Here is an 18,374-nt window from a genome sequence, read left to right on the forward strand (position 1 = left end):
AAAATTATTTTACCAATTAATTCTCATTATACCAATCCCAAATTTGACTCAAAAAAAAAAAAAGTTTTCTGCAATACGAATTTTCAGAACTTCCCATGACATTCATTGGTAATCATTCAATTTTAGGAAAGTCCAGCTTCTCAATGATCTTTCGTCAGGGTCTATCCTACCTGGATACATCAGTTAAATAAAATTGCGACTTCACATAGTTTTGAACACAGTTAAAAAGATGTGTATTTGTAGCATTTAGCCTAGAAAAAAACATAAGATCTGCAAATAATCTTGCATTCTGAGTTTCCTAAAATCATCACTTGCACTGTCATTAGCATCATAAACTAAATTTAAAATGGAGAATCCTCTGAATAAATGGAGTAACTATTGCAAAACCAGACATTTAATTTTGAAAGACACACATTCCATCAGACATGGTTAATACTGAATATTCAAATGTGTTAGTTATAAAACTCCATTCACATTCAGTTACTAATCAAGTCTTGACATAAAGCTCTTCTTCCAAAGTGAATGAAAAAAAAATAACAGGTGGAGGAAAGAGTGGAAAACACCTTTAGTGACTGGCATAGATTTTGATTCTTAAAACTCTACTGGATTATAATTTCTTCTGTTGTATGGAATTCAATGTTTTCTGTCTCTTTGTAAGACAGAACTGCATTTTACATCAAACAGGAAACATATGTTCTTCCTTGTTTTATAAAAATAATATTTTTCATATGACTAACATTGCACATTCGTATATTTCATACAACATTCAGTAAACACACAAATTTAGACATTTTCCTGTGGTCATTCAGAAAAAGCAATAGAATGTTTTATAGATATTAGGGAGATGTCTACCAATAATGTTTTGTTCTTGAAAAATAAAGGAAAAAAAAAAAACAGATTGGGACAACATAGGAGTAAGCATTTCGTCAACTCTTTGACACAGACTTCTCATTCAATGCATCAGACTCTTTTATAGAGCTTGAGAAATATGCTGGAGAGGAATTCACTGATTCAGCAATTAATTATTTCTTTCCATACAAGGAGTACACAGACTGAAGACTCAGACCCATGCGCATTTTGTTTTTGAAAGCTTAGGAACATTTCTAGCTGGATTCATCATTTTCCTTTCTTTGCCTAAAATGAGGGATAAAACTGCCATGGCCCTTTCATTTCAATGACAATCTATTCTACATAAGCCAGAGAGGAGCCTGCAGGCCCTAGGAACGGAAAATATCACAGTGGCATTATGTGCCAGCAATACTAATCAACACACAGCAGACTGCAAATAAAAAATAAAAAATAATTTTTTAAAAAGGGCTCAGATTAGCCTCAGTGACAGTTCAATGACAGGAGTGGCTCAGCCATCAACACTGAGACACAGGATTTGGCAAGTTCACAAGTTGCCCTCAGACTACCTTTTTTGCCTGTAAGATCAAAATTCCTCAGAATCAGTTGAAGAGGTCAAACACAACATTTTCAACGTTTTTGACTTCATTACTGCCCTCTGTTTCCCTTACAACCCCATGCAATCCACCAAGTTTAACAAGCCCTCAGGATAAGACAGTGTGAAAATAATGTTTGACATTAATTGACTTTGCTTAACGATATTTACACTGCTCCCAGCAGATAATAAAATTTTTCGAAGCCATTTACTTGAGAATCTTAGAGCAGTATAACTGCAGCAATTGGTTCAGACAGGGTCTGCTGACTCACATTCAAATTGTTGTTGAACAAGAACAAACTCTGAGAAATCATGCCTAGACAAAAGGTGCATGAACATACTCAGAATTCAAGGAAAACTGGTGCTGATTCAACTTCTGCCAATCCTAGGGCTGTCTTATTAGTCAGACCATGAGGCCAAAAAAACAAGTAAGGTCCAAATTACATCTTTCAAGCATACGTTTTGCAAGGACAGGACACTGCCAACAAAAAGACCTCCATATTTGAGTCTGGTTTAAAAGTCACTAGCCTCCCACTGAGTTCCCATAAATACAAAATCATCAGTTGTGTAACTTGTAGCTATTTTCTTATAAACACAATTTATTGAAGGCATATTTTCTGGCATCACAAAGGTAGCTTCCTCTGTTACACACTGTTAAAACATGTAACATAAAGAGCACATGTGAGTGTTTATTCTTTACAAATATATTTGCTTCCAAAGAAATCAAGGTACTGAAGATCATACACATCTGAAAAAAAAAAAAAAAAAGGTGCTACAGGAGGGTCTATATGCTGAAAAATAAAATGTGACTGGATTCCCTGACCTTGCATGCTAGGTAGAAATGACTAGATTTTTTAATCAATACAATAATTTATTTTTAACCATTTCAGGTGAGCAGCAATGTGTTGGAACAGATCTTAGCAGTTATAATTTCAGAAAACGTATTTACTTGGAACAGCCACAGATGCCTAGTGTGAAGTGAAGCCTTGGAAGCCTGAGGGCAGATCTGACAGAGCCCTTTTTATCATAGTTTCAAGATATGGCTTAGCTCCTTAGATTCCTGTTACAGCTGAGATACTGCATAAATCTCTGAACATTTGGTCATATTCTTCATTCTTGTTTTGAAAGGATCACAGAATCACATTATTGTAGGGGTTGGAAGGGACCTCCAAAGATCATAGGGTCCAACCCCCCTGCCAAAGCAGGTTCCCTAGAGGAGGTTGCCCAGGTAGGCGTCCAGATGGGCCTTATATATCTCCAGAGAAGGAGACTCCACAACCTCCCTGGGCAGCCTGTTCCAGTGCTCTGTCACCCTCACAGTGAAGAAGTTCTTTCGCATGTTGGTGCAGAACTTCCTGTGCTCCATTTTCGTGGCCATTGCCCCTTGTCCTGTCCCCACAAACCACTGAAAAGAGGTTCACCAAATCCCTCTGTCTCCCACACTTGAGGTATTTATAAACTTTGATAAAATCCCCTCTCAGTCTTCTTTTCTCCAGGCTGAACAGACCCAGGTCTCTCAGCCTTTCCTCAGAAGAAAGAGGCTCCAGGCCCCGTATCATCTTTATGGCCCTCCGCTGAACTCTTTCCAGAAAATCCCTGTCTTTTTTGTATTGGGGAGCCCAGAACTGGACACAGAATTCCAGGTGAGGAGATATCCTCTCTACCAGTATCTTCGGTAGATCCTGGCTTTGTTGTACCATACATGCAACATGGAGCTGGATTAGCCCACATGGCCAGAAAAGTGAAAAGGGACTTAGGGGCACAAAAAAAAAAAAAAAAAAAAAAAAGTGAATTGAGTATAAAATACTCATCTAGTGGTCAAAGTATAGAAGGCTACCTAGTTTAGAGTTGGTTGAGATAAAATACTCTCTGAAAGGGCCTCTGTCTAGCAACAATGAAGAGAGTCTGACCATCTAATTTTCAGTGGATATTTTTAGATGGCTGGAAACAGTGAGATGAATCCCACCTCCAGAGTTGATCATTTCTGGCACAGAAGAACTCACAGTGAGTCTATCTTTGTTCACTGAGTCTATGCAGGAGAGACCCAGGAGAGATGTATGATGGGACACTATCTGAAACTCGGAATTCAGCTGAGAGAGGAGTGAAACTGGAAGAACGATTAAGTAATATATTCCCTTCTGCCAGTTATCTGTTCCAAAGCTGAAATACAACTCAAGAGCATCCCCAAGTGACTACAGTTTAAAGTGTACTTTATAAATAACTGCTGTGCATATTCCAATGTTTCCTTTCTGTGTTTTCAGACATACCTACACATTCTCACTCTTTTTTTCATGTTTTGTATTTACACCAGTAGCAACCATCCCTTAAGCTAGCTTCATTCCTCCAGCAATATTTAGAATACAGATTAAAAACAAAAAGATAGAACATCCGAAGAGTTTTTCAGCATTTTAAAAAATAACAGTAGTAATAATAAAATCTCTTGGTATTGCAGGACATTCACTGCATATAGCACTAAAGCAGGTATCAGTTTATCTCGTGGTTGGCTGGGAAATTGGAAAAAAAGAAAAAAAAAAGAAAAAAAAAGTCAAGGAGAAACTCCTAAATCCAAAGGAAACTCCTAGGGTATTACTCTCTCACCCCTAACTAATTCTTCTTTGCTGTAACATTAGTTTGGCTGCTTTCAACAAGTAAAGAAAACTTCAGCAAATTGACAGAACATTTAATGGAAAATCTGTGGAAAGCTGTCTTATGCATGTGGGCAGTTCAATTTCCTCTCCATCAATGTTACCTCAGGGAATCAGCTAGCTGCTTACTATGTTTTGACCTCACTGGATTCTCATGAAGTCATGCTATGAAAGCCTAAAACTTTAACTTTGCTATTCTTAATGAAAATGGCTTATCATAGCATAGCAAGTGCTATCCGCTTGCTGATGAATAACTATATGAAAAAAAAAAAAAAAATGTGATCACAGATGGTTGAAATAACTGCATTATGTGCCTTAACAGCAAGAAAATCAAATTTCAGTTTTGCAAAACTGTGCATCTCCCTATGTGATGTAGTTTTCAATTCTTATACAATCAGATGTACTAAATAATGTCACTTTGAAATGTAAGCACCTGACAAGAAAAAGCTGTTACTAAATATAAACCAACAAAAGCAGAGCAAATTTAAGTTTAAAGGGATCATACTTTGCTATCCTTGTACAAAGCAATCAAACTCATCCTTCTTAATAGCCTTTGTGAAACAAACCTTTGCATCAGATAACATCCCTGCTACAAAAACCTTTATCTCAGTTATTTACCAGCTGTTGTCCTTCCTCAAATAATCAAATCTGAAGGTTGGATAAGCAATGTTATATGCAGGTATGAGAGAGGAAAGCAACTACACCAAGCAGAATTGGAGAGGACTGCTTAGGTGTGAAAACTGGGTTGCTAAATTCTCTGGGCAAATTAAGGTAGAAATATTCTGATGGTGAAATTTGACATACTATTTAGTCTTGAACAGTGGAAGGCATGTTTCATAACCATATGATATCATAGCTATAATCATAATGCAAAATTCCCATTGACTTTGTATTATAACTCCTCCTGCAAAGTATTGAAGATAACTTCAAACTTGTTCTGAAGTGCTGAAGAAGTATTAATTCAGATGCTGCAGTTATCTTAGCCTGTAGTGAAATAGGGTTAAGCTGAACTGTAATAACTTAGGTCTGGGACATGCTTCAAGCACACCCACAGAATTATTGTGGCTCAGCTGACGTGCAATAACTTGTCAAACTCCACCAATTTTGTTGTTTGTCTGAACCCTAAGGCTGCTTTTCTCTGACCTACCTAGTCAGGCTTGCGAGCAGCTGCCACACCTGTCCTGACAAAGATGGCACATTTGGAAGGGCCTTACTCATCCCACATGCCAAAAATGATGGGGGAAGCGCCAGCATTTTCAATTCTCTTCCATGTTCCAAGCAGACTGTACTGGGAAAGTCCCCTGCATAAAAGACACAACTGACACGGTCTGTGATATCACTTGGTGTCCCGTTCACCTCTGATTTAATTAACTCAAATAGACTTTGCCATCCAAATAGGAAAAAATGTTGTCTTTAATATTTCGGAAAGTGAGAAATGAATCAGCAATGATGAGAACTTGACACAGTGCAAGTAGTCATTATCGAAACTTCCTTGCACTGTCCCAGCAACCCTGACTTGCACCAGTTTGCCCTGAGGCTGCCAATAATGAGGAATTTTGGCCCATATAAGAGCAACAGAGGATTGCCAAGAAAACCTACTCATTTATTTTTTTGTGACATTCTTAGAATTTTGTGTCACAGTCTCCCATTCTGAAAAATCTCAGGAGGAATACTGTTTCCTGGGTTATTGTTCATAAAAAACAACCTTGCTAAACATTGCCCTGGCAGCAGAAAACTCATCCTCAAACTCTTTGTTGCACCAGACTACTATCAAATGATAATATATCCTTATTGAATATAATTAATATGAGGAATCAGTAATATAATCTCATTTCAGGCCATATTTTGGATCTGAAAGATAGCTTAAATTCACATCTTCAAGAAGAATCTCATTTAGTCTGCCAAATATTGCTTAAGGCAAGAACAATGTTTGTAAAATATCTCTACTTTGTCTTGCATCTCTTACATATCTTTGATGTTCAGACACAATAGCTTTCCCTCTCAGCCTGACTTCAACAAAAGGTTACTGCTAGTCAGACCCTTTCATGTTCCTTTCCAACTATCTAAAGGCAGATCATACTGGCAGATAAACTTGTTTCATTCTTAAATATCTATCCAGATACTTTTACTTCCTTTTGTCAGTAAATTGATTCAAAGGGTTGTTTTTTTTGTTTTGTTTTGTTTTGTTTTTTTGTTGTTGTTGTTTTGTAATTAATATCGTAGCAGAGCATTACAGCTTTTGCATAAAGTGTTCCACTCCACTCCCCCGCCTCTCTTTTCTGTCTTTACTGCCCACAGTATCACAGTGTCTGCTTACACGTACATGGGATTTCTCTAACCTCGGACAGGAGCCGTTTGCAGCATTAGTCTGTCAAGCACCTCTGGAAGTAATCTTTTCGGTACTGCTTAGCCCCGAAGCCAAATCTAAAAGAAAGTTACTTAGAAGAACGCATTTGGCCAATCCATTTTTTGTCAATGGAAGAGTTCAAAGTATTTGTATTGAGAAAGTCTGCTCCCAGATGATTTCACAAGCAAAGTCTAACCCCGTTGGCTAGCTAAAAAAGGGTTTTGCAGCATGTTCAACAAACGTTGAAGCCAAAAGCACCATTAATTTCCCAGTACTAGAGGGTACTTGACAATTTTGTGAGAGGAGTTTCTGTTGACCCTCTAAGCTAGGGCTCATGCAAGAGTGAAACAGTGCAGGAAAGGAGCAGGGTTGGGTTGCCTCTCCTGTTGTTTTAACTGCTTGTTTATTGCGTGTTCCCAAAGGCCTGGGAGAAATTACTGTCACCAACAGCCAGTCTAATGGCCCTGGACAAGCTGAAAAACAAAGCCCCACCTGAGGGGTCGTAGCTCATATAAACTGGAGCAATTGCAGGGAAAATGCCACCAATGGTTTGAAGGTAGGTGTTAGGTTAAAGCAAATTAAACAACTGTTTTCCAGTGAACCTCTTTAAATACCAGTATGTTCCAATATATGAATAACTACAGAGGACCAAAGGTGTTGTCTCATATCTTCCAGCATACATCATATGTTAAGTCTCAATAGGCAGATTTATTCAATTTTGTTTGATCTCTGCTGTCTGGAACACACTACACCTGTGAGACAGACCCCATGTGGAAAGCACGACTTGTAAATGAAAGCCAAATGTGGCTGGAAATATTGCTCGTAAGTCAGAACATGTATTTCGCTAGTGCTTTCTCACAGACTTTTGTTCCTCATTTTTTTAGGCTTCTTTTGAGCAAGTTATGTGTGTACAGCTTCTTAGGACACGTTACTGACAATTTTCTTGGCACTGAACTCCAGTTAACACCAAGATACTCAATTTACTATCTACGTTTTTACATCTCTTTGTTATGCCAACCACTTCTCTTGGCAATCAAAAAGATTAATTTCTACAGCTGAGTCATAGAGACCTGTTGGGGGAAGATAAGGCTTCGATATTTGTAATCAAATACATTCTATTCATTACCAACATAAGTCCAATAGCCACCCAAAACTGTCCTTTGGTCTCTTCAGAGACCATTAGTGTGAAGCATAGCTTGACGTCCACCACCCAGCAAACATGAAGATATTTAATACAAATAGTTATTTAATACAAATAGGTACATTTCTCATTTTTCAATCATGTTTTCTGTAAGGAAGGTGAGGCTTTGAAGTTTTATGATGGACTGGTCTGTTTATTTCTTTCTTGATTTGTTCAGTCTGCAAACACAAATTTATAAGCATATTGTTACTTTTGAAAATTCAAAGGGAAGAATCTTTTCTTCATAATCCATTATAAAAGAGTGCTAGAGTTATGCAAGCCTATGAAACTCAGCTGCAAATATTGGGTACATATTAATTGTTAAAAAAAAAAAAAAAAAAAAAAAAAGACTTTCCAGAAACATTTTATGACATTTCTTAACACAAAAAATTTCTTCTGTCCATGGAGGAGTCTCAACTGAGCATCAAGACATCAAGAAAAGGCTTGAACCTGGATGTTCGAGCAGTTTTTGTAATTCAAATATTAGCCAGTTTCTTCTGTGTGCTATTAAGAAAAGTTGATTTGCCAAACACAGAAAATCTGAACTGTCCATGTTGCTAGTACCATATATGCATGTGGAAGAGAGTTTTTATCTTTTGAAAATTCAGCTTCTAATTCAGTACGGGAAATATGTGAACAAGTCTCCCAAAAAATTTGGTTTTGCAGTTAGGAAAGAGAGTACCGTTCTGAGCTGGGGTCTAAGTAATTATTCCCATTGCATTTACTGTCAGAGGTAAATCTTACTAATTTTTCTCGGAAGACAAGCAATAGTGAAGCAGGCACAAACAATGCTGATGCAGGCATGAGCAGCATTATATGCTTAAATAGCCTACCACCCAGACCACAAAGTTTAGAAATCATTGGCCACATTTTCTTGTGATATAAATGCCATAAATTCCACAGAAGTCAATCCAGGAATGAAAGTCAATGTAAGCAATTTACAACATCACAGCACTTGCCACAAGTGCAGTGGGAAGAACACCCTTTTCAGTAGGCATTATCTACAATGACTTATTTTTGGCATTTGCCTGCAACACCTGCAGGTGCTGCAAAAAGAATGATTGCTGAGAGCAGGAGAATCATAGATAATTTTGAAATGCCATACCTCATGGAATACAACCCATTTGTCTTTATGGGTAGTTCTGAGAGAGAAAGATGTTTACTTTGGCTGTATAAAATATTGAGAAAGAAATTTTTGCTGTGCACTCATAGCTCAATAAAATAAGGGTTTGTTCCTCTGTCACTAGAAAAGCAATAAGAACGTAAACTGAACTGGGGGGGCTGGAGGGGCTTCTAAAACCTTCTTGTATGCTTCAGACATGCTTAAAACTTTTTAAAGATCTGGTGAACCAAAGGTCAGTCGGGGGTTAGATGTGGTAGTGGAAAACTATCTGGCTGGCATAGTACATGGAATGTGTTGCAATCACTTTGAAAAACTCTGGAAATCTAAAGCTGAGGAATTTTATAGAAATTAAGGAGTTATTGGCAACATTTTTAACAGGAGACAGTTCAGTGGAAATATTCTCATCCTGAAAAAACTCCTGATGACTTTTCTGGTTCATTTGTTTTTATTGTATGGCAATAGACTGACACCTAGTGGATAACGTCCTCTCAGGAATACTAGGCCTAACCAAGACTAGGGAGGAATTGTCTGATCTAATCTTTTTCCTCATTTTTAATGGAAAAGTACATTTTTTACTAGGAAAATTTTTTCTTGGAAATTTTTCTCTTTCCTTTTTCATAGAAAACCACAATTCTTTCATCACTTGCCTTCTTGAAGCAATTCCCCCCAACATTTGACATTGCTGGCTGAAACATAATCTGCACTTTTCCTCTTTTTTCTTTAGAGGAAATTTTAATTTTCTTTTTTACAGTTTCATGCTGAAGTTTTCCAAGCAGCCACGTCCCTGATTTCTATCCCTGTGAAACATCCATTGTTGTTCTGTGTAAATCCTCCTTGCTGCTCTGACAAGTCAGGAAAAGAGAGTACAGAGGAATCACCATTCTACAAGTTGCTTACACCCACAGCCAGTCATGGTTAATATCCTCTAGTCTTGGGCCAAGGGCACAAGTGCCCAGGCACTAGAACAGGGTCAAGCTTTATCCCCAGAAAGAAGCCCTTGCTATGAAGCTCATTTATCAGCAGCTGGCCCTTCCTGCAGTAACCCTCTCTGTGATGTCTGCATTGTGGCCCAAGCGAAACACATGGAGATTAAAGTCTCTGGTGCTCTCTGCCTCTCAAGGTGATGGGTTTCTTTCCAAGTGATGTCTTTAGGCACCATCCTTTCATAATCAAAGCCAGCTCTTCCCTTTGTTCTGCTCTTCTGACACCTCCAATGTGACTAATCCAAAAACTAATCCAGAAACCCTCCCAGTGGGGCGTGGGGGTGGGAAGCACCGGCCTCCCTCTCAGAGACATCAGAGGGCTTCTGCAAATTATAAGCTTGTTAACACTTGGTCATTGCCTGCTGGATGCTGGCCCGGCTTCCCTGACATCTGCAAACAGGAGTGGTTTGGGTTTTGTTGTTTTCTTGCAAGTATGTTGCTGTGTTATAACATGAGGGATCAAGAGAGGAGTCACCAGGGCAGCAAGGTAAGGGGCCAGGAGGTCTGCAAGCCATGGGAGAGTATTCATCAAGGGATGGCAGGAAAGCCCTTCTTGTCTCCATCCTCAGCAATAAAATGGGAACTATAGGTAGCTGACTGCCAGATACCTTTTAGCTCAATCTACTGGGCTGGTGAGATATCTTGGGGCTTGACAGAAGAACAAAGTAAAAATTCTCATTTCTAAATGACTGGCAAGGTAGCAAATACCTCAGATACCATGGAAATGCAACTGGCAATGATACCCAGCTGTGGTGGTGGCTCCTAACGTGGTTATAAGCAATCCAATTGATTCTACTTTATCAGAATCTCTGCTTCAAGGAAATAATATATTTAATGCCAGGGTTGTGAAATATGTGCTCTATGGACTCAGCTATTCACAAAGTCTGAGCTTTATTCAGATAGGACACTGAAATATTGGTAAGATTTTTCACTCAAGTTTCTTTCATTCTTCAGATTTACTCAACCAATAATTTAACTCAGCAAAGTGATCTGACTGTAAGCCTGCATTTTTTAAGAGTAGCTGGGACAATAAATCACGAGTAAGAGTCCCTGCTCCCTGATTTAGAGAAGAGAACAAACAAGACCTGTCTCAGGAAAAAAAGCACACAAGCATAATACTGTAACGATGCGGTACTTCGACTGCTGTAGAGGAATGAGCCTGGAGGAAATATACACATTGCCAATCAAATATGATTTGATTACATATGCACAGAAATTGTTGTGGTTTGCAAACGTTCTTGTCTCCTTCTTTCTGTACTACAGCAAATATTTTTCCAGGCTTGTTTAGATGCATTTTTTATAATGTTATTTCATTCCTGGACCTAGAGGAAAAAATGAACGAGGAGCAAATTTCCAGCACTGTTGCAGCTGAGAATTTCACCTTGACAGTGAAAAGCTGTTAGATCCAAGCTTGGACAGATACTGACAAGAGGTCTAGCAGCTGCTCAGCCACAGTATTTGTAAACTTTCTTTTCTTCAACCCAAGAAAGAAACTGACAGGATCTGTCCTAATGTGTTTTAAACAATAAACAAATATGATGATACTGGAACATTACCATTTTCCCATTGCTAATTTGTTGTAATAATTCAAGGTAAATGATTATATTCCTTAGAAAATGTTATTAACATCGGTAACAGCAGCCAAGATAACAGTCTAGGCATGTTTTAAATACTAGAAAACCAAAAGTCCCAGTGAGAAACCTCAAAATGCCCTGGCATTTTCAGGGACGGAGGCGGTGGTGGTGACTGAGTGGGTCAGTGCAGCCTGGCACGTTGCCTGGCCCCGGGGTCACCAGACATCCCACCAGCACTCAAATTGTCCTCCTGGCATTCCCCCCCAGCCTCTGGAGCAGAAGCTCATGTTTGATTGCGTTCAAAGGCAGATTGTCTTCGCTTGGACCCAGTCCCTGCAGCAGCGGAATATCCTAATTATTTTTGCAGACTCAGAGCAGCACTGTTTTGCCATCTCGGCAGGCCTGATTTCAGGCTGTCTGAGGGGTAGTGCATAGGTTAAATAAGGCTACTGTGGATGCTGTTTGCCTTTCTTATCCAGGAGAAACACAAAACATTCATGGTCTCATCCTCCCTGAAAGCTCAGCAACCCTTTCACTGGTGGCAAATTCCTCAACACCGGCCTCATCAGGATCAAACAGAAAGAAAAACAGAAGGAAATAGAAATAATGACCAAAATCTGCCAAATGCTGTGTCTGGTGCAGTTCCTCTCTAAATCCCCATGGGAATAGATGGGAAATCAAGAGAACATAATGCCAGTTTTTGAACTGTTGCTCCATCCTCCCTAACTGTAAAATGCTACAGATAGGGTCCCTGTCTGGAAATATTTATAAAAAACAAAAAGCAGAAAAAAAAAATTTACAGGATTTGTTTTTTTTTTTTTTTTTTTTTGCTTGAAGTGCACCTAAATACTGATTTAAAAAAGAAAAAAAGAAAAAAAAAAAATATATATATATATATACGCATCCAAGCTGTGAAATCAGGCGCCTACTTCTTCCAACCCAGACGGACATCTTCTTTGCCTGCACACACACAGCCCTCACCATGGAAAACAATCCCTCCTGATTAAAAATGCAGGCTAAGCAGATGTGCTTCATCTTCTGCACAGCCCTTCCCTGGGCCAATATTCCAGAGGATGAAGCTTGGAGGGACACAGGCCAGCACCAGCCCCTGGCACGTGGTTGTGGAACAGCCAGCTCCAGCCCCGTGGGCTCTGAAGGCAGCAGCAGGCTTAGACCCAGCCTCAGGGGGCTTCACCAAGCTCAGCTATCATTTTGAGTTGCACCCTGAGTGACAAAGACAAGGAGAGCCCAGAACTCACATCTGCCAGCCCTGCTGGAAGGCAGACCTGTCACTCGGAGGACTGAGAATGGCCTGGGCTGTGGGTTCTATTGACTGGAACCAGCCTAGCATTTATTTCTTATTGATGGCATGGACTGCAGATGGCAGTGGGTCCCAATGAAGGCAGTGTACCCTTACGCATCAGACATGAACTTGATACATTTTAAGACCAAGTCCAGAAAGGGTCTTGGATGCTCTGCGTCTCACCAGGTCTAGGTACTAGACATCACTACACAATGCGTGATGCAAGCTAGATACCTCAGCACAGGAGCATCAAAAACAAACAAAAAAAAAACAAACAGCACTGAGTGGGAAAACACCAAATCTCACCAGTGCTTCCAGGACAGGGCCTTCTGTTCCTTTTCCATCTCCTCTGGTACTATGCCTTGATTTTTGCCATTCTTATCCATCCACACAGGAATCATAACCCAGATCTCTGAAGATAGGAGCCTAAATATTTCTTTCTTAAGAAGGAACAAGGGGTCACTCATTTGTTCCTTTTACCTCTGCTCCTCATCTCTACTCCTCTGCAGATATGGGAGAAAGGAAAACCATTTAACTCCCCTACTCCCCTCCCACTGCACTGTCCTCTTGATGAAGGTGGGATTCTCATAAAAGGGCCTTAGATGTTGTCTTTTCATCATTAGTTTCAGGTGTGTGGAATATCCACAACTCTGAAGGCCTCCAGGCTGAAGCACTGAGGGTAGCGGGATGTTGAGAGAACAATACCCTAGCACAGACTGTTATATTTGCTGTCTCAGCTTGCCCAAAGCTGTCAGTTGCATTATGTGGCATTTTGGGTCACAGCAGAGCTGGCTCCAGTCGGGCAGTACTGGCTGGTGGCATCCAGCAATGGGAAGAGCCAGGCTTTCTGCTCGTTTCCTGACAGGTGTGCGCTGGCCTTTCCTGTTTGGTTTTGTAATCGGGGTGTCTGGTTAGCATCCCAGCTCCCAGACAAAGATTAGCAAGCACTATAGCAAAGGTTGCTTTTTTTCCACTTACTGGATTGCTGAAAGATTGTGCCCATTTCTTTTGGACATGAATTTTGCAACCATCTCTTGAGCCTGCATCAGCTGGAGATTAGGTGACTGAGCTGTGCTGACACAGGGCTGTAGTTAAGATCTGTTTGGAGACTGCAGCTAATCAGCTCAGCCCCCCACTTCTGAAAAGGCATTTCCCTCCACTAACACACCAAATGTGGGCTCTCTGTGGATTTGCACTGCCAACAGGCTGTCTGTCAGGCCCAGTTTTTAAAACCAGTCTCAGAAAGTCAGATCTTCCCTAAGAGACGTCCTCCTTTCCCCAAGGCAGCCCACCAGGCTGTCTTAGCAATGTGCTGCTGCTGAGCCTCACTGTCCTAAGAGCAGAGGCAGAGCTAGAAATTCTTTATTAGGGCTCAATGTCTTGGAAATTATTTTCACCCGGAGCCACATGCAGTCATTTGTCTCTGAGAGGGAATCATGTTCCCCTCCTGTGAGGAGGTGGGTGGGCGACAGAGGGACATAAGCCCTGCGGATGGCAGAGGGTTGAACTCATTTCCTTCCCTCTGGTCTTGCTGTGTTTTGCGGCTAAGCTCAAGGAAATGCAAAATGATCGTCTTTCTATACTTCAAAGTCTGCCAAAGGTGCCAGAGCATTGGAAGGGCTATGTTTTATGAGCATCTACATAAATGAAAAGTCATGCATGAAAGAAAAGGAGGAGTAGATTCTCAAGACTTTTGAAAAGAAAGGTTTCTTCTGTGGCTGCTATTGCAGTTATAAAGAAAAAAAAAAAATACATTTCAATGATGCTTAATGCCCAGGTAAGAATTTGCAGCTCTCATTTGTGCCAGCAGAATTTGTGGAATTAAACATTCCAGAGATATTTTTACCCAGGAATGAGATATTTTTACCCAGGAACGTTAAAACCTATCCCCAGTTTGAACTGTCATCCCTTCATTGGTTTCAAGAGGGGCACAGAATGGGAATCTCAAGGAATAAGAACTCTATCTGTTAGGGAATATGAGTGGTAAGGATTGGTTATTTAATTTTGATGTTGCTTTAGATATGAGACTGAAGAAGCACAATGGCTAATGTGAAACTTTTAAGAACTGGTTAGAAAAATACGTCAGGTATGACAAGTGGTCATGGAAGAAATAGAAATAATAATCAGCTACTAGGAGCCCTCTTTTCTATTCTTTCTGGGATCTCCGTGATTCTTTGGTCAAGCATATAGTACGCTTTTTAATTATGATTGTGGCAAATCTAGACATAATTGATAAAACAGGACTGTAATATTAGAGCTGTTTGTGTAGCAACTGGCTAGAATAAGGCAGGGAATATATGTGTGTAGAAGAAATATGTGATATGCTGGGTGGTCTTTGCTCATCCTCCAAAAGTGCCTTATGTTACTAATTTGTTGACTATCTCTATTAACTATCATATTTACTTGAAACAGTTCTAAAAGCATAAAGCATTATGTCAATGGAAAAAGCTACTAGAGTTCTGCTGGAATCTTTCCATTTATGTCTCATCTGTAAAAATTACATCAGACTGAGGAAAAGGAAAATGAGTCAAACAGAAAGGCACGCACAACAGGTGAAGAGCAAACAGGACAACTTACTTCGGATCCTTTTTAACAGTTGCAGGACACACTGACTGCCCTGAAGTTCCTCCTCACTCATCCTGGACTACAGTGGGGAATGACACTGCTGAAGGATCCTTGTGGAAAAAGCCCTTCCTTTTAATTCCATGGGGTTCCTATCAAACTGCCTTCATTGCTTATACCTCCACCAGCATGGCAACAAATGAGACAATCATAATTCAGGTAGGCTCACTGAATCTCTCCAAGCTATCTGAACTATGCTGCAGCTCACTTATTACCCCAGTTTTCTCTAAACCTAAAATGCAACTGATAGAGTCTCTCCCCCTGTACTCGGCTCTGGTGAGGCCGCACCTCGAGTACTGTGTTCAGTTTTGGGCCCCTCGCTACAAGAAGGACATCGAGGTGCTTGAGCGGGTCCAAAGAAGGGCGACGAAGCTGGTGAGGGGCCTGGAGAGCAAGTCCTACGAGGAGCGGCTGAAGGAGCTGGGCTTGTTCAGCCTAGAGAAGAGGAGGCTCAGGGGTGACCTTATTGCTCTGTATAAGTACATTAAAGGAGGCTGTAGCGAGGTGGGGGTTGGCCTGTTCTCCCATGTGCCTGGTGACAGGACGAGGGGGAATGGGCTGAAGTTACGCCAGGGGAGTTTTAGGTTAGATGTTAGGAAGAATTTCTTTACTGAAAGGGTTGTGAGGCATTGGAACGGGCTGCCCAGGGAGGTGGTGGAGTCACCATCCCTGGAAGTCTTCAAAAGACGTTTAGATGTAGAGCTTAGGGATATGGTTTAGTGGGGACTGTTAGTTTTAGGTCAGAGGTTGGACTCGATGATCTTGGAGGTCTCTTCCAACCTAGAAAATTCTGTGATTCTGTGATTCTGTGTTACACGTGTGTCTTTGTCTCTGAGACACTTTCAGTAGTCAGCATGCTCCCATGGCCCCAAAAGTAGCTGTCCCACAGAAAGTGCATTGAAATTCGTTCATCCAGTGATAGTATTGAGATAAAGAGATGGGATAAAGTGGCATCTGAGAAGATTCACTTTGGGTTGCATATCAAAAGAAGAAAAGTGGTCACAACAGACAGCGTTATTTAACTGTTTAGAAAAAAATGAGCACACAAGATGCATTTTAAAAGCTAGTGAAACACACAGTTCAGTTAGTGATAACCTCTTCTTGGGAAGTGTCTCTTCTGGCTGTTTTTTGCAGCCCAACAACACATTAGTGTTCCAGTCTGCAAGCATGAATGATAATTTTAGGCTATATGTTAGGAGAAGGTTTCTAATAAGCAGAACAATGTGGATGCAGAGGAATTTTCCAACAGAGACTAAAGGAGGGCAAATAAAGCAGACTCCCAGACTGTTCTTGGAGGGCACTAATCAACAACCAGATGGGGTCATCTGATGCATCTGCCTGGGTTAATTCAGGCCTCAGGTCATGATCTGGAAATCCTCCTCTGCAGCTGTGTCACCAGCATTTTCTTGGCCTCAGCAGGATCTCAGTGAGCCTTCACACTGACACAAAGCTCCATGTGCCCCTCCCCAGCCAGATGTGCACCAGGCTGTCACCTCCTCCTCCCTCCAACCAAGAGCAGCCGAAGCTGCAGGTTCAGCAGGGCTAGAAACCTGCCTAGAAGTCTCCTTTGTGACTTCAACTGCCCCGGAAGCCACCAGGTGAGAAGGTTTAATTGTTCTTATTATTTCTTCCTTGGAAATGGACTAACACTTGTCATCCTCATGGGTTCTCCAAGCTGATTAGCTTGGAGAAAAAAAAAAAAGCTATGTATAGCTGACAAGCAAGCGCTGGGAAAGAGAAGCATCCAGGAGGCTTTTCAAGTTGGTGATTAAGCAACTGAGCAGCAGATGTTGGTGACAGTGTGGTAACCATTTGGTCCTTTTCTTAAGAAAAGGGAGGGGGAGAGAGAAAAAACAAACAAACAAACAAAAACAACGAAAAACAGCCAGACAATGGAAAAATAACTTTATTGTCTATAGTTTCCAAAACCTTTAAATATGAATAGGATAAACTGAGCTCAGTTGCTGTACATAGAAGAAGGGAAGGAAAACGCAGGATTATTTCAGGTGTCTACTGCATAATGCAAGGATTCTGTTGTCTTTACCACAGGTGGCATAAACTGAGGAAGTCAAAAGCTATGGCTGAGAGAACATAGTGAAAATAAGGGCAATGGTCAAAGCACTGGTTACCCATAATAATTTGTTTGGAGTACTTCATATTTCCAGAGTAGCAAGATTAATTGTTGGTGTTTTTTCGTTGTTGTTTTGTTTTTTGTTAGTTTGTTTGGGGGGGGGAGTGAAAAAGGCAAACAAAGACATGATTTCCAATTATGTTTTAAAGTGAGTTGAAAATCTACCTAATGGAACTGAACAGAAAGAAGAGAAGGAGAGAATATGAACCTCTGGTGATGTGCCAAAATATTACTCATTTCTTGAGTCTACCCTGAAAGTTTAGTTTTATTTTTAAGAACACATTCCTTTAAGGAAAAAAATAATTTCCTAGCAGAGGTAATTTCTAGATGGTTATAGAGATTAGGAAGCAGAAGCCTCAACACTGAAGGCAATAAAAATTAGGCAGAGGAAAAGGAGAAGGAAATCTGCACAGGAGTCCTCAGGGCAACCCCAAGAGGAAGCTGCTACATGGTGGGACAAGATACAGAAAAGCCTGGCAGAGAACAGCTGTTGAGTAGGCAAAGATCTGGGTGGGAAAATGTCTATAAGGAAAAAATCATAGAATATCCAGAGTTGGAAGGGACCCGCAAGAATCATCAAGTCCAACTCCTGGCTCTTCACAGGACCACCCAATAATCAGACCATATGTCTGAGAACATTGTGTAAATGCCTCTTGAACTCTACCAGGCTCAGTGCTGTGACCACTGCCCTAGGGAGCCTGTCCCAGTGCCTGAGCACCCTCTGGGTGCAGACCCTTTCCCTAACCCCCAGCCTGACCCTCCCCTGTCCCAGCTCCATGCCGTTCCCTCGGGTCGTGTTGCTGTCCCCAGAGAGCAGAGCTCAGCGCCTGCCCCTCCGCTCCCCTCGTGAGGGAGCTGCAGGCCGCCATGAGGCCTCCCCTCAGCCTGCTCTGCTCTGGGCTGAGCAAACCAAGGGACCTCAGCTGCTACTCAGGTCTTGCTCTCCAAACCCTTCACAATCTTCGTAGCCCTCCTTTGGACACTCTCTAATAGTTTTGTATCCTTCTTATAATAACAAGTAGCAT

General features: G+C 40.9%; 2 long non-coding RNA genes across 3 annotated transcripts in view; one reads left to right on the top strand and one right to left on the bottom strand.

The window, feature by feature from the left end:
* Window positions 1–13,414, bottom strand: part of LOC137854582 (uncharacterized) — a 28,411-nt gene extending 14,997 nt beyond the window's left edge. The window contains exon 1 of the long non-coding RNA XR_011095276.1: window positions 12,903–13,414. This is a non-coding gene — a long non-coding RNA (uncharacterized lncRNA). The remainder of the gene's footprint in view (window positions 1–12,902) is intronic.
* Window positions 1,468–18,374, top strand: part of LOC137854583 (uncharacterized) — a 29,941-nt gene continuing 13,034 nt past the window's right edge. Inside the window, exons 1-3 of one of the 2 annotated variants that reach the window (XR_011095278.1) lie at window positions 1,468–10,206; window positions 15,193–15,377; window positions 16,635–16,816. This is a non-coding gene — a long non-coding RNA (uncharacterized lncRNA). The remainder of the gene's footprint in view (window positions 10,207–15,192; window positions 15,378–16,634; window positions 16,817–18,374) is intronic. The other variant, XR_011095277.1, reaches the window with a different exon arrangement.

Source organism: Anas acuta, chromosome 3 (genome assembly GCF_963932015.1).
Source record: "Anas acuta chromosome 3, bAnaAcu1.1, whole genome shotgun sequence".
In the NCBI taxonomy this organism is placed as follows: Eukaryota; Metazoa; Chordata; class Aves; order Anseriformes; family Anatidae; genus Anas; species Anas acuta.